This window comes from Podarcis erhardii, assembly GCF_964252035.2.
Source record: "Podarcis erhardii genome assembly, chromosome: 7".
NCBI classification, from domain to species: domain Eukaryota; kingdom Metazoa; phylum Chordata; class Lepidosauria; order Squamata; family Lacertidae; genus Podarcis; species Podarcis erhardii.
This window is the reverse complement of record NC_138511.1, coordinates 44,800,386-44,820,936: the sequence shown is the minus strand read 5'-3', so window position 1 is coordinate 44,820,936 and position 20,551 is coordinate 44,800,386. Positions and strand designations below refer to the sequence as shown.

At 43.0% G+C, this 20,551-nt stretch overlaps 1 protein-coding gene across 18 annotated transcripts in view; it reads left to right on the top strand.

The window, feature by feature from the left end:
- The window catches only part of ZFHX3 (zinc finger homeobox 3), a 349,711-nt gene that overhangs the window by 288,146 nt on the left and 41,014 nt on the right, over positions 1-20,551 (top strand). The window lies entirely within an intron of this gene.

The following is a 20,551-nucleotide window of genomic DNA, read 5'->3' as shown; positions in this document are numbered from 1 at the left end:
GAAATCCAAGAACCAGATCTCTGAGATTTCAGAATAAAATAAAAGTAAACTCTGCTTGAAAACACTTTAGCAGGAAAGCCAGGCTAATTGTAAATCAATGAGTCTTAAAATGCAGCATTGATCTCCAGTTAGAAGTTTGAAAGGGAAAGCGGTAATTACTGTGCTCCAAAGGTAGCTTTTTCTCTCATAAGTTCTGGGCAGAAAGAAGGCTCATTAAGGGCAGCAATTTGGAATCTGGGTAATTAGTTTAAAAAGTACTTTTGTGATGTGATTTCCTGAGTTGGAAATGACTGGAGTCTTCCCACCTTTATAGTTTAGCCCCGATAAATCAAATCTTGTCGATGGCTTGTAGATCCCTGGAGGTCCAGTCTGCTTGCAAAGCTGAGGGTAGCCATGGGGCAGCACCCCTTCCAACACCTTCAGCCTGCTGTATTTGCGTGGAGTCAATTTCAATTGTTCTTGGGCCAAACAACTTGTAAGCACTGTGTTCCTTTGAGGAAGAAAGCTGGGAAGTGGCTGAGACTGATCCAGCCACCCTTCCCAGATCTTCAAATCAGCTTATTTTCCTCCTCACACTCTGTCTTGTCCAGGAATCCAAAATAAGATAGCAACTGCCCTCAAAGTGTTTTCTTTCTATTTAGACACCAGACTGCTGCATTGGTGGGTGGGCAGCCACCTAGGAGGTACTGAGCCCATCACCAGGGGTGCCCCAGACCGGAGCAGCAGCAGGCAAAGCCCCACAGGACCGATAGCAACTGTAGCAACCAAATACTCAGAGGAGGAGGAGGAGGACAAGCCCCTTTCCTCCCTTCTCCATATCCTCCTCCTTTGATGAGAGAGCTCCTTAGCCACACACAGTGGACACAGAGGCAGGAACAGGAGGATGCATCTTTGCCAGGACAAGAAGCCAGCTTCCAGGTGCAGATCTGCCCCCTTGGATAGGGAGGGAGGTAAGTTGTCGCCGGACAAGGAGAGGAAGGAGATAATTCATCCATACTTTTCCTGGGCCCAGACATTTGACAGCTCTTGGGGAAGGTGTGCAAGCATGACAGTGAACCTCCCTGAATAGGTTCCAACAGGCTGAGAAACAGCCTCAGGCCTCAGACAATGGTTTGAAGGCCTTCCCAAAGCACAAGGCCATCAAGAGGGCTTTACCATTCCCGGAATAATTTGAAGAGAACATTTTGAATGAATGGCAGATTCCTGGAGTCTCCAAGGCAGGACACTCTGTCATGAATTGTCTATCCCTTTGATAAGCATGCCCTGGAGTTGTTCAAGGTCCCACTTGTACATGCCCCCCCTTTTTAATTTCACATGGGTTTATGGTGTCCTGCGATGGGGATGACTTCCCCAAGAACAAGAGGGCAGAAGTCTACCTTTCATGAAGCCTCAGCCTTTGCCATTAGGTTCTCAGAAGCAGCCTCATTCATGGCCAAAGCTTGCCTACATTGGGGTTCAGGCCATGCTGAAACGAGCCCCACTCTAGGCCATCTACCTACATCAAGGAATAACAAAACTTTCCAAGCCATAGTCCTACATGGCCGATGCCTCAGCAGATACCTTACAATTCTCTGTGAAAGCCATGACAACAGACTTGGCAGTGTACAGGCAGCTCTGGCTTAAGCAGTGGCATATAGATGCTAAGCCAGCGGCCATCCTGGCCAATGACCCCTTTAAAGGGAGCAAGCTCTTCGGGAAAGGGCTGGAGGATGCCCTGGTAGAGACTAGGAACAGAAATAGGGCACTGCCCAATAAGCAGGTGAAGAGGAAGGGTCAAAAGAACCGTTACTCTTCCTTTTGGAAGGGCTCCTTCAACTGCCTCTTTGACATACACCGTGATGCTCCCTCCAACTGGGAAGGGCAACATACTATGGGGGAAATACCTCAAGTCTCCTATAATGCAAAGAAAAGGAGGTGAAAATTCTAGCCAGCAGAGGGGAACCTTTGATCCATCATCCCCTTCAGCAAGAATGGCCAATGGTCAGGCATGATGGGAGTTCTAGTTCAGCAATATCTCTGAGTTCCCCCACAATAAAGTTTGTAAGTTTCCTGCCCTAGGTTTTGTAAGGTAACTGGTTCCCTTTCCCTTTGCCCCCGCTTTTCTGAGTCCAGCAGTGTGCTGCAGCAGCTAGTGTGTATAATTCACTTATGGAAGAGTAACCACAGCTAGAATACTGATAGTCCTGGGCTTCTCAAAAGTTTTGCTGCTGCTCACAATTGGGTGGTTTGAGTAGCATGTGGACTTTGAGCTCATCATCATATATTTATTTATTTATATCCCACCTGTTCCCCCAACAGGGACTCAAGGTGACTTACAGAAAAAAATAAGAACAGCTAAAAACATTTTTTAAAAAAATCATTAAAAACAATTAAACATTAATAGAATTAAAAGCTATAAGATCTATTAAAACTTACACAACAAAAACAGCACAACACCAGCCCTTTCATTAAAAGCAGTCAGTTCCCAAAAGTCTGTTAGAATAAATCCCCACTTCCTCATTAAATAATTTGCTAGTTTCTTTTTGAGCTGCTTCTAGCCTATGAAAAGTGACATTTGCATCCTTAAATATGAACTTCTTCCCTCAAAAAGATCAGCATCACCATATTTCTCTCCCTTTCCTCACCACCCTCTGGTGTATCTTGTTTTGTGGCCTCATCACAGCACCATCTCTACCCGCTCCCCAGCTGAAGTCGTTGAATACCTTGTACCCATTGACTGCCCATGCTATAACTCCCCTTTTCCCATTAGAATTGTAGATGAAACAAGTAGAGCTTCTGGATTTCCCCATATTTATTAGCAGTTTGCTCTCATGTCTGCATATACAGTGGCTTGCGTATACAGCACTCAGAAAGACCCACAAGATGTTGCAGTCTTGAGTATGCATCTGTAAGAGGATGGGTAATATATTTTCTGGGAGTGCAGGCCTTGCATGATTATGGATGTCTGTACTGATGGATTTCTCATGCACATGTGTATGTGTAGAGAGAGAGAGAGAGAGAGAGAGAGAGAGCGCGCAACGAAAAGGTCGTGTATTGTGCAGGAGAAGAGGTGTTTTGCCATACAGACCCACACATGGCCAATGAGGGCCTGTGGGGAAGCTGGCTTAAGAAGAATGAGAAAAACTTGCAATGAAAGCTTTGCTCTGCCTTGAACTCCCACCTTCTAACAAACAGGGAAGCGAATGGCAGCCGCTGGCCAGAAATTGATTACATTAATTGATATGCCAATAAGAGAGCTTGTTACATCTGCCATTGGTTAGGCCAACTAACAAGTCCTGCTGATCAATGAAACCAATAAAGATTTCATCCATTAATGAGCAACATGGTAATTAATGTTATCCATAAACCAATTAGCCTGGGTAGTTAATGTGCTTGTTAGTGCAGTGAATGGCAGATTGTGGTACATTTGGGGGAGGAGGGCATCAGCTGCAGTCATGAGAACAGTAGTCCTGTTCAGGTTTGAAGGAAACAGGAATAACAGTGGACATTACTTGGGAAAGACAAAGTACAGAAAAATCCACTGTGAGGCTCTCCTCAAGGCCCTTTTCCTGTTAAGCAGCACCCAGTTGATGAAGACCATCTCAGAATCAGCTGGTTGTATTTCAGGGATGCGGCAAAATTCTTTTGGAGGGGAAGAAAATTGGAGTAGCCAACATTTTTTGTTCCCCAGAAAGTCCTGTTCTCAGGTTTTGGTTTAATTTTAGAACTGTCAGTTTTTTTAATAGTCACTGGAGGCCACCATTATAACAACATAATAACGGCCCTTCTGCTACGACAGGCCAAAGGGGACCATCTAGTTCAGCATGCTGTTCTCACAGTGGCCGGCCAAGCAGATGCCTCAGTGAAGCCTGCAAACAGGACTCTCCCCCACTTGGGATTCCCAGCAGCTGACATATGAGACATACTGCCTCCGACACCAGACAGCATTTTGGTGTACTGTGCTTAAATATGTATAGAAAAACACACACTCTTTACAGAAGGGTGGGCCATTCCTGCAAGCCCAACAGCTTATTTAATTTGAGAAGCACAGGGCTAAATACACTTCTGAAGAAAGGGCAGAGGTTGTGAAAATAGATTGTCACTTTGTGCCACTCCCTGAAACTTTATAAGCCTGTATTACTAAGGAAAACTTTTTTTGTTTCTTCATTACATTTGTAGTTCTCTCTCTCTCTCTCTCTCTCTCTCTCTCTCTCTCTCTCTCTCTCTCTCTCTCCTGCCTTGCAAAAATTCAAAGATTATTTATGCAAAAGTGGCCTAAAAGTTTTTAAAGTGATCCCATGCCCCCTTGTTTTTTCAGATGTGGAGGAGGAGGAAGTGGAGCTTTCTAGAGCTTGACTAGTTAAAAGTAAGCCTTGTAGAGTTCATTAGGACTTATTCCTAAGTACATGTGATGATGAATCGCCAAAATGATTTGGAGAAACGAAGTTGGGGATAAAGTCAGTGGCACAATTTCAGGGAAGTGTTTGGGGCTCAATTTCACAAATGTTGCGTCAGCTCTAGCTTCTGCTCAACACAGACACTTCCTTTTGTCATCTATGGAGAACTGTGTTTGCTCAATCACATTTCTGCCCTGCTCCCTTCTTAGTGCTCAAAGAGACCAATAGTTTTAAAAATACAACAGAAAGCTGGTGAGGAGAAGTTAAATTAAAATGATATTAAAATTGCCCTAAGCCCCATCCCAAATTTATTTCATAAAATTTATGCACCACTTGATTGTAAAACACTTCAAAGTTGTTTGCAAAAAGGCTAAAACAATAAAATTAACAGTAAAAATAGTTAAAAAAAATAATTTAAAACATTCCAACAATAATTAAAATCTACAATAAGTTAAAAACATATTAAAGCACATATAAACTTTCTACAAATCTGGGTAGGCTTGTCTAAGCAAAAAAAGTTTAACAGCCACCAAAAGGAGTACAGGGAAGGTGCCTGTCTAATGTCAACAGGCAGGGAATTCCAAGTCGTAAATGTCTTTTGCCCCTCCTCCTCTACTTCAGCCTTGGACTCTGAACTGCTCCCTGTCACTGGCTCTCCCTGCTCACCAAACTCTGTTGCCCCTTCAACATCCAGCCCCTCTTCCCAATCTTCTCCCTCTGATCTCTCCTCAGTGTCCCACCACCAATCCCCTGGCTCTGAGCTGTCCTCCTTTGGGGGTTCCCTGGCTGGTGCCTCCCATGACTCATCTTCAGCCAGCCAGTTCCTGACACCATAGCTGTGGTGTCAGTCACAGCTGGGAAAAGGTGTTTCTAACCACTGAGACTGACCTGGGCCTCCAGTGACAAAGCTGGACTCAGAAGCACCTCCCAGACTGTGAACCTGCTTATTCAGAGCGAGTACAACCCCATCCAGGGTAGGCAATTGACCAATTTCTCAGACACAGGAACTGTTCATCCACAGTGCCTCTGTCTCACCAGAATTCAAGCTCAGCTTTTTCTTCTCATCCATCTCGCCATTGCATCCAAGCACTGATCCAGGGACTGCACAGCCTCTCCCGATTCTGATATGGAGACACAGAGCTGAGTAACATCAGCACACTGATGACACTTTGCCCCAAAACTCCTAAGGACCATTCCCAGGGGCTTCATAGAAATATTGAATAGCATTTGAGATAGGATAGTTTCCTGCGGCACCTCATAACATAGCCGCCAGGGGGCCAAAAAGCACTCTCTTAATGCTGCTGTCTGGGTTCAGTCCTGAAGGTAGGATTGGAACCACTATCACACAGTGCCCCCATTCCCTGGAGTCAGTCTAGAAGGATGCCATGGCCAGTGGTATCAAAAGCCAACAAGAAATCAAGAAGCAGGAATAAGGTCATACTCTCACTGTTTTGCTTTCCTCAAAGGTCAGCCATCAGGGTGACCAAGCCCAACTCAGTCCTATGGCTAGGCCTGAACCCATTTTGGAATGGATCTGAACAAGCAAGTCTTGAGTATTTATGGAACCACTTTAAGGCTTCAACTTAGAAACACAGCTCGTAGAAGGAAGTTCATTGTGGTTTAGTTGCTACAGTGGTGCCTCTGTATGCCTGTCCTGTGTGCTCCATGTGGTGGAACATAAAGCTATATTTAGGGAGAGGGGTTATGCTAAGAGGATTTGGGAACATTGCTGACTCTCCCCCACCTCCACCCCACTTGTCAGGAGGTAGGCCATCATCTTCTGTGCCAGCTGGCTGTCTAATGCTTGTCTTAACACTTTGTTTAAAAATCAACATATTTATAAAATTCGTTTGAGCCCTGGCCTATTACCAGGATTGTCTTTGCAAGCAGTTGCCCCCCCTTCCTCCTCCAGAGAGCACATTTTAGAGATCTAGCTTCAAAGTAGCTGCAGTCACCAGATTTGGAGTATGCTTCCAGCCACCTTGCTAGAGGGACTTGATGAAAGGCATATATAGTCATTGCTACTTCCTGGTGTTTCAAGCAGAGCAGTCAACCTACAAAACTGTTAAGATTCTGAACCTGAGATACCAGTGAAGCCTAAACACCACATCCTCTGTGGGTCCCTGTCATCTCCCCTCCCTCCCTAGCCACAGTTCATAAGACTGTGTGGCATTACCACTTTGGTCTTATTTAGATTCAGCCTCACTTGGCTCATCTGCTTCCTTGTCTTGGCAAGTCCCTGAGTGAGCACAGACTCTGCAGACTTGGGCCAGTTGAAAAAAGGCGGACTGAAGTTTTATCATCAGTAGAAAAAATGCTGAACACTAAACCATTGTATGATTTCATTTGGTGGCCTTGTATGCACAAGGAAGGGGATGACATGAAGAAAACCTGCAGGACTCTGCCAGGAAGGGTCAGTTTTCTGTTACAACCACTGTGCTTTTCCTGCCAGAAATGAGCACAGCCCCTCCACATCAGTTTTATGAGAGATTGCTCAGTGCCACCATTAAGTCCCCAACCCTCATAAAAACAGCAACAGTTTCTAGAGATTGCATAGCTGGAGCTAGGGCAACCCAGTCAGATGGGTGGGGACAAATAATAAATAACAATAGGGTGTTAATCTGGTGGCCACCTGCTCTCTGCCAGTGTACTCTATCCCTCTTCAGTCATTGGAGCAAAGGTGGTATATAGATGTAGCAGGTAAGTATTGCTCTGAGAAGGAGGTGTGATTACCCTTCCCCACCCTAGCCAGCACATAATAAGGCAATAAAAATGTGGAGGGGTAACCAAACAGTATACTGTGGGTTAGAAAGAGAGAGAGCATTTATGCGATAACATGGCTAGTCCGGAAGGGGTATAGGGCCTGAGAGGGCCCAGAATGATGAAGATCACTGGAGGAGGGTGCACATAAAGCAATAACAGTGCCTCCAAATGCCTAGCCCGATACTTGGTTGCCAGCAGTTCCTTTGCATTGTTAGGAATTGACCCTAGGAGACCCCTTGTGGATTCCCTAATTGAAAATTAATACTAGATCAATGCCATGAGCAATTTGCATATTGATCATAAACAACTTTGAAGGCACCAAGTGTGTGTCAGATCAATAGGACTCTCTGTAGGCTGCGGCGGAAGTGCCTCCTTTCGCCTCAGTCTGCACTCCACATGCAGTTAATGATTTGGGGATGTCTTTAAGTGCAGAAGAAGAAAGGGGAACCAGTTGGACATGGTGTGGATGGAGGGTGGCAATGAGATGTGAAGCAGCTTAAGACTTGGCAGCCTTTGAGCAATGCGCCCTGAGTGAAGAAGTTGGTGAGCAACAGTATTCCTAGTTTCTGGTGTGAAACTCTTTAAGGAAGGACTTTGAGAGTCAGTTGCAGTACTATATATCTTTATTACATATCTTTAGGTGTCAGCAGAAACACTTCTCTTTTCCTAGCCTTTTACTAGTTAAACAATATATGGTCTTTAAAATGAGGGGGTATTGTTTTTGTTTGTTACTATTGTTTATATTTTTGTAATTTTATATTGTAAACTACCCTGCGATTTTCAGATGAAGGGCTGTATAGAAATTTAATTTAATAACACACACCATGGGCAGCCTAGGGATAACCATCATTTGACACCCCCCCATGTGAGTTGCCAGTAGGTTCAAGAAAGCCCCATGCATCTGATTACTTCATTATAGAGCCTTTCATTAACTTGGCTGTGCTGTACTGTGCTGATGAACTGCCACTGGCTGCAGGAGCACATAATTGAGAGAATGAGATTCATAGTGCAGGTGTTTTAGAGTCAGCTGTTGGGCTTGGGTGGCTAGTCCTAGGGCACCTGACATGCTGTTCTACATCTCTTGGAAGGCACAGCAGGGTCCCCCTCTGTGGAAAAGTAGAGCTTGGACTTTCTGTCTCTCGTTTCTTTAGAGTCCAACAACAGAGTCTTCAGGAAGCTGAATTCTCCTTTGCCAAAGCAATTACAAGCATCTAGCTGGTTTTGCTTCCCAAGCTGGTGATGAAGTTGCTCAGTCTTCTGCTATCTCCAGGCACCCTCCAAAGAGACCAGATGCTGGGGTTTATCACTAGGGTTTCTAGATGACTGCTCCACCCATTTGGGAGCAATAGCTACTGGCTCCCATGTTAGTGCAGTTTTACTTGTTTTGCCAAATTACAGTAAGTGCTTGGGCCATGCTCTGAGCAACTCATCCCCCCACCTGGATTTGCTTTAGAGAAAGACCCAGCAGCACGAGGTGGTTAGAAGCAGTTCAAGGTTAAATGTCATCCTCTATTTCTCTAAGGAACATGCAGTGAGGGGTATAAAGCCAAGGCTGAATTCAACAGCAATTCTACATGAGTGTGAGGTATTGGCAGGAATGTGAGGTACTCACTGTGTGTGAGGTATTTGCTCAGTGCAACGTATCAGGGTGAAGCTGAAGGTTACATGTTATATGGTTCATTGGTTCAGTGTAGCATGGTGAACTGGCATGGTAAAGTGCTGGTGGATCTCTCTGCAAACTTGTTTCTTTACAATGTTTATTTCTAAGACCAGAATAACTGAACAGTATTAGAGTAGATTAGTTCATGAAGTTACCAGCATCTTTTTAAGTTTATGTAGCTAGTTTGCTTATGATTGTATTGTGCCATGAGATAATAAACACTTTATACTTTGAACTGAACTGAATAGGAAATGTGTTTTCCTAACTAGGAACTCTGGAAAAGGCTGACTACTGGAAAGCAGGAAAACTCTGGTGTTCTGCTGGGAGACTGCTAGAACAGTACATACTCTTGCTGATCACATTGGTCAAAGTGTGGTGTATTATCAACAACAGATGGTGGTACCAAGTCTAATAGTTTATGGGCCAACTGACTTCAAACAGTCTATCCAAAGGGAATCATTGATGGTGCAAATCTGAAGTATATTTGCTTGCATTTCTCCTGCAAAAGCAAGCTTCTAGCCTCTTGTGACCATAGATAAATCACAATGCCTTCTTGGCAATTCCTGCTTCATCTGGGGTAGGGGCACCTTTGTGCAGCACTCAGTTGCTTCACATTTTCCCTGACTCATGAATTTGTGGCATACCGGACTGTTAGGGTGTAATGCTGTGCTGCTACTATGACTGCAAAGCCTTCTTCCTTATGATGCTCACACGTTGGCTAAGAGGGTACATATGCTTGTGCCTGCTTGCTTATTGGGTACCTGTAGAAATCAGTGGAACACCATCAAGCATGATTCACATTTTGTTGTGAGAGTTCCTGATTACTACCTGGCTGCTTCTTTTTTTTTTTCCAAATACATTTTTATTAAGGTTATGCACATAACAAACATACAACCAAATACAAAAGAAAAAATTGTAACAAAAAAAAGAGTCAAGATATACAAGCCAACTTTTTCCTCTCTCTAACTATACAAAGATAGATTAATCTGGCTATTTCACAAAACAGTAAAAGATTAAAAAAAAAAAAAAAAAACACCCACAGAAACCGCCTCCTGGACTTCCTTCCATCCTTTTGGTAAGTATCGAATATCTGCTTCCATTACGTATTTGATTTTTAATCTATAGACCTAAATTCACACGCTGGTAGTATTTGTTCTGACCCCGCCAATCACATTAAGCATTTATTCCAATATAGTTCCAGTATTTACTCCAATTTTTCAGAGATTTCTGTTCATCGTGGTCTCTTAGTTTACCTGTTAATTTATCAAGCTCAGCATATTTTATCATTTTAATTTGCCAATCATTTATATTGGGGATAGTTTCCACTTTCCAATATTGTGCCAATAAAATTCTCGCTGCTGTGGTGGCATAGAGGAATATCGTTCTATCTTCTTTCTTAATATCTTTACCCGTCATTCCCAGCAAAAAGGCTTCGGGTCTTTTGGGAAAAGTGTATTTAAATATTCTTTTAAGCTCATTGTAAACCGATTCCCAAAAGCCTTTCACCTTTTTGCATGTCCACCATAGATGATATAGGTCACCCTCCACCTCCCCACATTTCCAGCATTTCTTATCTTTTAGTCTATACATTTTGGCCAACTTCACAGGGGTGTGGTACCACCTATATAGCATCTTCCAAACATTTTCTCTCAGAGACATACATGCTGTAAACTTTATGTTACAATTCCACACTTCCAGCCACCTTTCAAAATCGATGTTATAACCAAAGTCAATTGCCCATTTAATCATTGCCTCCTTCACCTCCTCGTCCTTTGTATACCACTCTAAAAGTATGTCATAGATTCTAGATAGGGTTTTGTTTTTACCTTCTATTACTTCTACATTAAATTTTGATTTTTTGTCATCAAAACCCAACTTCTTCTTGTCCTCTTTTAGCAAATCATTCACCTGGTGGTATTGCAACCACCCAGTGAATAGATTTTTTATCTCTTCATAAGGTCTAAGTCTTGGCCCTTGGTCTGTTTTTCTTAACATTTCTTCATAGGTGGCATTTTTTTCCTCCATGTTTGTTTTCTTCACCGTTAAAGCCTCAATTGGTGAGATCCACCATGGGGTCTTTCTTTCAAGGAGATTTTTATTCCTTTCCCATGATTGGTATAAAGGTCCTCTAAAAATATGATTTAGAAAGCTCTTGTGGACCTTCACTTTCCCATACCAAAGGTACGAATGCCATCCGTACCAATTATTAAAGCCTTCTAAATCCAGTAGATCTCTATTCTCCAGTTTTATCCAATCTTTTAACCAAAGTATGCAGGCCGCTTCATAGTATAGACTTAGATCCGGGAGAGAAAAGCCCCCTCTTTCTTTTTTATCTATCAAAATTTTCATTTTTATCCGTGGCCTTTTCCCCTGCCAGATATACTTTGCCAAGACTCTCTGCCACTCTTTGCATTGTTTTAGGTCTTTAAGTATGGGGATGGTCTGGAATAGAAATAGCATTCTAGGCAGAATATTCATTTTGACAACAGCTATCCTCCCCAAAAAGGAGAGTTTCATCCTCCTCCAAAATTCCATGTCTTTCTTTATACTCCTCCAGGTGACATCATAGTTATCCTTATATAAATTTATGTTCTTAGCTGTGACCCATATCCCAAGATACTTCACTTTCTTAGCTACTGCAATTTCCGTCCTTCTCTCTAAATCTATTATTTCTTCCTTTGTTAAATTTTTAACCAACATTTTGGTTTTATTTTTATTTATCTTAAGTCCTGCCACGGCTCCAAATTCGTCAATCTTTAGTAAAGCTTCTTTTACACTCTTTTTTGGGTCTTCTAAAGTTAGTACGATGTCATCTGCAAAGGCCTTGATTTTATATTCCCTCTTTCCTAACTGCACTCCTTTTATTTCTGTTGCCCCCCTCAGTCTCTCATTCAATATTTCTAGTACCGTTATAAACAGTAAAGGAGACAGGGGGCAACCCTGTCTAGTTCCTTTATATATACCAAAATATTCTGTTGTGGTGTTGTTTATTACCAATTTTGCCTTCTGTTCCTTATATAATGCTTCTATCCCTCTTCTAAATTTCTCTCCTATTCCCATCGTTTCTAGACTTTTCTTCAAGAACTCCCATGAGATGTTATCAAACGCCTTTTCAGCGTCTATAAATACCAAGGCCGCTTGTCTGTCTATACTCATATCCAAATATTCAATAATATCTATCAGATTCCTTACATTTTCCCTTAATTGCCTCCCTGGAAGGAAACCCGTTTGATCTTTATGTATTTTGTTGTTCAAAGCCTTTTTTAGTCTTTCTGCCATTGTGTCTGTGAATAGTTTATAATCATTATTTAATAATGAAATTGGCCTATAGTTTTTCACTTCCAGGGTATCTGCATCTTTTTTAGGAATCAAGGTAATATATGCTTCCTTCCAGGTGTTCGGGATCCTTCCTTCCTTTAATATATTATTCATCACTTCTCCTAGCACTGGGGATATTTGGTTACTTAGTGTTTTATAGTATTTGGCCGAAAGGCCATCTGGCCCTGGGACTTTCCCACTTTTCATCCTTTTAATAGCCTTTTTTATCTCTTCGTCTCCCTCGGCCCCGGGATGACTACCTGGCTGCTTCTCTGACTTGGTGCCTTGAGATGAATGTCTACCTTTCTCTGTCTTCTCTCTGTATATAATCTAAAATCAGCAGACTCTATCAAAAAGTAATATAAAATTACCTGCAGAGTTAAAATGGATTAAATTTAAAGATCTGGGAAAAACAAGGAGGCCCTCACCTATCATGGAAATAACATCAAGGTAGGTGCCTGGCAGGGTTCTTTGGGGAGAGCATTCTAAGAGCAAAACTCCCTGGCAGCTACTTGCCAGATGTCAAGATGACTGATGATGGTGATGATGATCTTAGTGTATAGACAGGCCCATATGGAGGATAGCTATCCTTCAGGCTAATACAGCTAATTGTGTTTCTAATTTGATGATTAGTATTTGAGTTTTATAAGATTGTTATCTGTACTCAGCCTCTGTCATGAAGGGAGAGCATATAATTGAAAAAAGATGAATTGTTTTGTGTAGAGCACTGCTAGGGGTCAAGCCATGCACCCCCTCTCCCTACATAGTACTTCATTGCCTAAGAGAGGAATGTTGTCTGAAGGAGAGGTAGCCTGACCCATTGCTCTTGTCTGAGAGGCTCAAAGGATAGGACAGTTTTGTGAGAAACAAAACTCCCCCTCCACCACTTTGACCAGGGTCAGCCAAAAAACATGGTCACACTTCCAACGACTGTACCACATAATCCAAAGAACACTGGCCAGAATACTTTGCAATGAATGTCTTGGGGTTACTAGGACTCCTCTGGATGTGGCTACAAACTATCAGATTTAATCCCATTAGCAAGTAATCAGCTGGCACCTTGTCCTTAAACAAAACTTTTGGGTGGCACTGAGTCTGCCTTTGTGGAATGGGGGTTTTGTATGTCCTTTCTTCTGTTCTTGTCCCTTTATAGCTGCCTGTGGCTTCTAGAAGGTTGTCTTTGGTAGCTGCATTTGGACTACCTGAGAGTATCAAGGTATAAATATATTCTGGATATTCCAGCCAACCTTTGGGTGGCTTCTCCTTCAGGAGTTGCTCACTGGTGTTGGGCATGTAGCCAATCTGTACTTGGCCCGAGACCTGTATTGGGGGGAGGGGAAGCAAAACACTGTGTTTATTGTAGAATTCACATAAGGCCTCTCTTCTGCACACCTATGCTCATATGTATAGTGAGCCAAGGATATATGCTCTGATTTCTATTTATTTTTTTTTAAATCAGTCTTTATTTGGTTTATAAACAACACAGATACACACGGGGGTGGGGGGACCCCACAGCACATAACTTACAAATCAAAAAAAGAAAGAAAAGAAAACAGTATAACACAAAAACAAAAATATTTCAGCCACCTCCTTGGTGTGGTGGGTTCTTTGTTTCCTTGTTACTTGCCTCTATTTTTCAATAAACTTAACCTGTATTAAATCTTATTTATACCTTATGCAATTCCGAGAGTTATTCAAAGCATTCTAAAGTTTTAATGTGGGGACAATGTTTTTTTAGGTATTGCCTAAAATCTTCCATTCCTTTTTAAACTTTTGGGTCGATCTATCCCTGATCTTTTCCGTCATAATCGCTAGTTCCATATATTCAAGCAGTTTAACTTGCCACTCCTCTTTTGATGGAATTTTATCTCCTTTCCACCCCTTGGCAATCAGCATCCTTGCTGCCATTGTTGCGTACAAAAAAATCCTCCTTTTCTCTCTTGGGATGTCTGATGCCATAATGCCTAAGAGGAAGGCTTCAGGTTTTTTGATAAACGTTATTTTAAACAGTTAAAAAATAATAATCCCAAAAACACTTATTTTTTTTACAACCCCACCACATGTGGTACATTATTCCCTCTAGCTCTCTACACCTCCAGCATAAATTTGAGTTGATTTTGTACATTTTGGCCAATTTGCTGGGGGTGATGTACCATCTGTATAGCATCTTCATAAAGTTTTCTTTTATAGTAAAACAAGCTGTAAATTTCAGTTCCCTTCTCCATAAATTTTCCCATTCCACCACCTGTATGTTATATCCAAAGTCCTTCGCCCACTGCACCATAACTTATAGTCTGTACATTTTGGAAAGTAATTTGTCTTTATTTTTTAATAGACCTTTCTCTTATTCCGATATTTCTATCGCAAAACCAATTTTTTTATCTACTTTGAAGATGTCGTTCAATTGGTGGTATTGTAGCCAGTCTGTGAGATGAGATGACTTCTAGATGGCCAGCCTAGGAGTTCAGAGTAAGGAGGAGGGGTGCTGTGGTGTCAGCTGCTCCAGATGGATGCAGAGTTCTTGTCTCCTGCCCTGTGCAATATCCAGGCAGGTCTGACCACCTGGTATGTGAATCTGACAATCTGGCAAGATGGCTTGGTGTTACCTGCCTTCTACCTGACACTGTTTTCTTGACAGAGATAATCAGCACTTTCCTGCAAATACGCACCACTATCCCTGCTTTTCTTTTTCTTGTTTGGCCCATGCCCCCTTTGAAGCAGGGGCCCATTTGTACAGCACAAGGTGCACTACTGTCGATTTCGGTGGCAATAAAACTGATAATGCAGAAAACATGATTGAGCAACTTTCACAAAGAAAGTGTACCCCACTTTGAACATGACAGAGATTACTTCCGTGCTGAGGAAATGCCATGTGTGAAGTGGGTCTGGCTGGAAGCAATGTTCAGGGAGTCCTGGTCTGAATGAAGCTGCTGATCTTCTCCGCTTAAAGAGTATAGGCCATTTGTTCAGAACTTGGAATAACTCTTGGACTGTCCCTCCTTCCTGACTGTTAACAGGAAAGGCTTCCATCTGTCCTCTAGGTTAGAGCCTGGAGCAAACAGCATCTTCAGTGCTGATTTATTTTGCGGGAATAAATGAAACCACAGCTCAGAGTCGTCTTTGTCGACTTGTCCAGTTTCTGTATTTATATCTGACATTTCATTTCTATCCAGCCTTTTTCAGACAAGGTGCACTCAGAAGTAGTTGGCGCTAGGGTTTCTTTGAAGATGGGTGTGTGTTTGTATGTGTGTGCATATCTGGGCCAATGACCTGGCAGTCTCAAGCTATTTGTCTCTACTGCTGCTCTCCTCAGGGAGGTTCCCAGTGTCATTCCTGCTTCTGACAGTGTCATTTTAGAGGGTGAAACCTAATTTTTGCAAATTTCTTCAGTGAGGGGTCTTGAAAATATGTTTTGGGGTGAGAAATGCAAATCTGCTAATATTTTTGTGATTAGACAAAAATATTGTCCAGTGGTAAGTCCTAGCTTCGTAAGTCTACATTTGATAAGGAAGCACATAAACTGTTTTTGGAAAACCAAAAGATTTAAATTTTATCTTCTGAATATGTCAGGTATTGTGAAATAACAATACTGTAAATAAGAATAAGAATATTAATATGTAATATAACTGCAAGCACTTGGCATTCTTTTAAAATGATTTCTGTGCCGTTTTACACACATTTTACTTACCAAGTAAAATTAAATTATATTAGTTTAACCAAAATATATTTTGAATTCCCAAGTCATGTTACAACTTTTTAGCACTCCTTATTTTTGGAAGTTAAAAGTTGAAAAATTCAACACACCCTTATGCCAGGGCTGCAGCCTGCTTATTACTGTCCAATGATGGGAGCAGTCTCTTGTTGAGGCAGCGGAGTGGGGGGTGACATAGTAGGAATTTTTCTTGCTAACGGGGTGGGTGGGGGTGGGTGGGTTATCCTTCTGTGTTTCAAAGAAGCAGCCTGTGTACAATTAAAACTTGTTTCTGGTAAACCTCATTCCAGGAAGATGAGCTTTTAACAAAAGGCTTTTGACAGCTGCAGGGTATTTCAATTTTTTTTATGCTGAATGAAAAATCAATACATTTTTCTGGGTTATACATATTCAGAACAGGCTGGATATTTCCATTATAATGGAAAATGGGTGTCTGTGCCCATCTCGCCTGTCAGAGCTGCACCATCGCATTTTCCAAGCCACTGCTAAATATTTCAAACCCGATTTGATTGTGGTTCGTGACAGCTAATGTTTCTCGGCTCTTGAGTCTACTGGAACGGGCGGGAGTGGGGAGGCAAACATGCTCTACTTCCCTCCTTTCTCGTTGTCCTTTTCCACCCCAGACCCTGCAAGCCCTTGAAGTGTTTGGACGAGGGGGCTGTCATTTTGTTAAGGGAATGGAGAGGGGGGAAAGGCTCTGTTCGCCTGGCTGTTTTCCAGATGGAAGTGGGTGGATTGTCCATGCAAGGCTTTAAGGCTGTCCGTCAGGATGTGTGAAGGAGCAGGAGTCGTGGGGCCTTTTGTCCTTTGATTGGAGGTGGGGGCTGAGGCCCATTTTCTTGACTAAGCTTAGATTGGAAATTCTGTGCACTTCACCAAGGGCCGGGAGGAGATGCCTCCTCTTGAGAAATAGGGTTTGTCTACAATGTTTGTTTCACCAGAGGCAAAAAAAAAACCCCTCTGACTTGAGCCTTCCTTTGTGGAGAACTTTGAGCAGGACAAGCATGAAATTATTTGGATTTCCAAGTCCCACAGCTAAGGAATGTTTCAGGGGGGTCAGCAAGTGCATCAGTTGTCTGGGGAGGCGCCTGGCTGGTCTCTTCCAGACAACTCCCTGCAATCTGTCCCTTTTGGTTCACACTGATCAGACCTTGCTTGGGACATAGGAACATATCCTGTCTCAGGAAGCCATGGCCTGTCTGCCAAGTTTGTAGGAGCAGAAGAGACAGGCCCTGTGGCATCCATGTGGGACCCAACACACTTTGCAAGAGCTTTGCTCACCCTTTGCTCGCCCCTCAGAGGTCTGTGGGGTTTTTGTCCTTCCTGGCCAAATAAAAGTGTTCCATTGGTAACTTGGGGCTGGGATAAGGCATTACAGTAAGGGCCTAAGGATAACTTGTGAGACTTAGGCTCATTTTGCTAGCTAGCAGAATTAGTCCCTCTCTAGGTGATACTTCTCCTTCCCTTTCAATGCTGGTGGCCTCCTTGGAATGCTTATTTGGAAAAAGAAACCTGGGTGAGGTGCCTACAAGGGGAAGGGGATAAAGACTCTGGGTTCTGCTGCTGAAGCATGAGCTGAGCCCAAGGATTGAAGGCGGGAGCTTTACCACATGGGCTATTCTTTCTTTAGTTGGGAGAGTTCCCAGTGTGGGCTGGGGGAAGGACCTCAGCTCTAGGAGAATGCTATGTGTCTGTGTTTGTGTGCTCACTTTATGTTGGAAAGGTTGGGACTAGACTAGTGACACTCTGTCTTCCATTCTCTGTCCCGAGCCACAGTGGTCATCCATCACCACCCTGTAGTTGCCTATGCCTAATGCTCTCTTTGTAGCTGCTTTTAAAAAAAGAATTTCCCCTAAAGAAATTGTAGTGGAGCCCTGGCAGGAGGCAGAGGGGCATCTCTCCCGCTACACATGAAAGGCACTGCTGCCACTGTTTAATGTTTTTGGGGAATCCTAGAAAGAAGGGCTCTTGAGTGCCTGAGGTCAATGCTGAGCTGCTTCCCAACCCTTCCCTTCCCACCCCAAATAATGGGCTTCTTCTGCTGTTATAACCAGTGTTGTCCTCCTCCTAACGCCCCCCTGCCCCCCATTTGCAGGTTGGTTCTTGAGAGACAGTATCTCCTTTGCAGGGCTAGCCAATAAAACAAGGCAGCAGAGCGGAGGAGAGAAATTTGCAGTGTGTATCCTTGTTTTTTAATCATTTTTCTACCTTTATTGGTATTCATAGCTCACATTTTCCTGGTTACTGTCAGCCTGGGCTTTCATCCATTTTAAAGAGCTATTTTCCCCCTTGTTGTTGATGATGATGGTATAAAGACAGATGGTGTAACTGCTTATGAATGTCCTATTTTATTTCCTCTGAACCAGACAGTTTGCTGGAAGACGTATATTATTTCCACATGCTTCGGAGGGGAGCCCAGACAGTCCAGTCGCAACTTAGCAGCCAGCCGGCTGGCCAGCCTTCCTTTGCTTGCTTTGGAGAGGGTGACACCTCTAGGTGGCTGCTGGGACTGCAGGGGACCTTCAGCATGGCTGGGCCAGAAGGGGCTTGGTGGGCATTTTCTTCCTTTGAGGAGCTTTTTCCAACATTTGGCTGGAGGAGAAAGACTGCTCAGGAGGCCCACATTTTCTTCTTGCTTAAAGGTAAAGCTTAGATGGAGCCAGTAGTCCCTAGATTAAACAGCCACCAGTCTTAACAGTAATTATTATTATTATTATTAATAATAATAATAATAATAATAATAATAATAATAATAATACCCCACCCATCTAGTAAAAGCATCTGCAGCTGGAAATTGTTCCTCCAGGCTTCACCACCAGTTTGGCCTCTATAAGCTTGTTTAAATAAGAGCAAGTAAGGGCATGAATGTTCTTCCTCCAGCAGTTCAGTGTGGTACAGTGGTTAGTGTGTTGGATGCTCCTTAGAGCATGAGGGGTTCAAATAACCATTTTGTCACAAAGATCACTGGGTGTCCCTCAACCTAGTCTACCTCATAAGTGGGCAGATCTCTTTAGAGGAAGGTTTATTCAAAGCCATGGATCTGCTCCAGGCTTGGCCCATACGCCAATGAAGTACTTTGAACACTCAAGCATTTTATAGACGTACTAAGCATTACTACATCTCCTCCTCTCCTTTCCATAGAAGATGCACAATCAGTGTGTTCTGCATCCCAACTAGCTTTATGCTTTCTCTGCTGATAAAGTGAGGAAGGAGATTCTTCTCCTGCCAGGAGGCCAGTCTTAAATTCTCCGGGCTTACATCACTAGCTGCTTCACTGCCTATTGGATCCTTGAGGCACACACAAATTTTGCTGAGTGCTCACGTGAGGGTCACAAAGTGCAGACAGTGAATGGCACGAGAAACGACAGTACTGCTGCAGCTTCCTCTTTTTAGGAACTTGGCAACTTATACTTCAGTGGGTGTTTTGATAGAACTCCCCCCACCCCACAAAAATATGTGATATCAATACAAAGAAGTTTGGCCTCTGATGTTGTGCTGTGTGTGTGGTACAATGTTTGTGATGGCTACCTAGTGCTAAAGAACAGGTGTGACTTTCTTTCCTGGGTGTTCTGTTTACTGCTTCAGGCACAGATGGGATGTCTTTCTCTCACTATTCAGTTCAAACAGACTGTCCAAACATAGGACCCAGAGGACAGGGCTTTGGGGATACTGTGTGATTTCAAGGCAATTTTGAGACCTGACACCCCCATGGGTGCAGACTGACCGCCATGTGGGGCCATTTCAAAAGCGCTGCTGATGGCCAGACCCCATGGTACACATCACACCCATTTTATCTGCTTGACTAGGTTGGTTGGACTGAAGAGCCAAGTGGAATTATCAGATGTACACTGACTGATGATGACTACCTATTTGCTTCCAGATGCTTGTAAGCTGATTGGCTGATGCTTTATTCAGGTTGCTTTCTAACACGGTGAAAGTTAGCTTTGTCACCTTCCCCTCCACAGCCTTGGTCAGTAACTAGCATGGGTTGTCAGTTTTCAGAGCTTTCTACCTGCCTTCTAATCTCTGGTCCGATTCTGTCCTCCCTTCAGCTGCATACCAGCCCTGTCAGCAGTGTTTTTACCTGGCTGGAATATGTCCTTGAACTCAGACAGAGCCCCTATTTTAGCTGCATAGAGGATTGTGTGAGTTTGCGTAGAAATTAGGCTACTGTACAAAGGTGAAAATGGCATTCTCCTCTCCATCCACTTCTGCTTCTAGCACTGCCCACCACTGGCATGTGGCCCCTGGAAAGTTCCCCAGAACCATACACATCCCCCAGGCTAAAAAACCCGTTATCTATCAGTGTTTTAAAGCTACAAATGGCTTGGGGCCAGGTTACTTCAAGGATCGCCACCTCCTGTATATACCTACACGGACCCTGAGATTCCAGGTTTCCCTGCCTAATGAAGTGATGTGTGTAGTTGCTAGGGACTTGTTGGTGCAGCCCCAGTTATGGGGCTGGGCTGTCTAAAGAGGCTCTTTTGGCACCCCTGCTAGGTGCCTGGTGAAAAGACCTTTTTCTCTCAGGACACTTAACCACAATATGTACATTCTCTTGACAGTTTTAAATTGGTTTAGCTGCTATGTATGTTTGTTCATTTGTATTTATAGTCATAGTTTATTGGTTTGTTTGGGGTTTTTGTTTTTGTTTATTGTTGACTTACTTTATTTTGGGTTTACTGTTTTATTGTGAAAAATTGTGGATTGTATTCTGTTTTT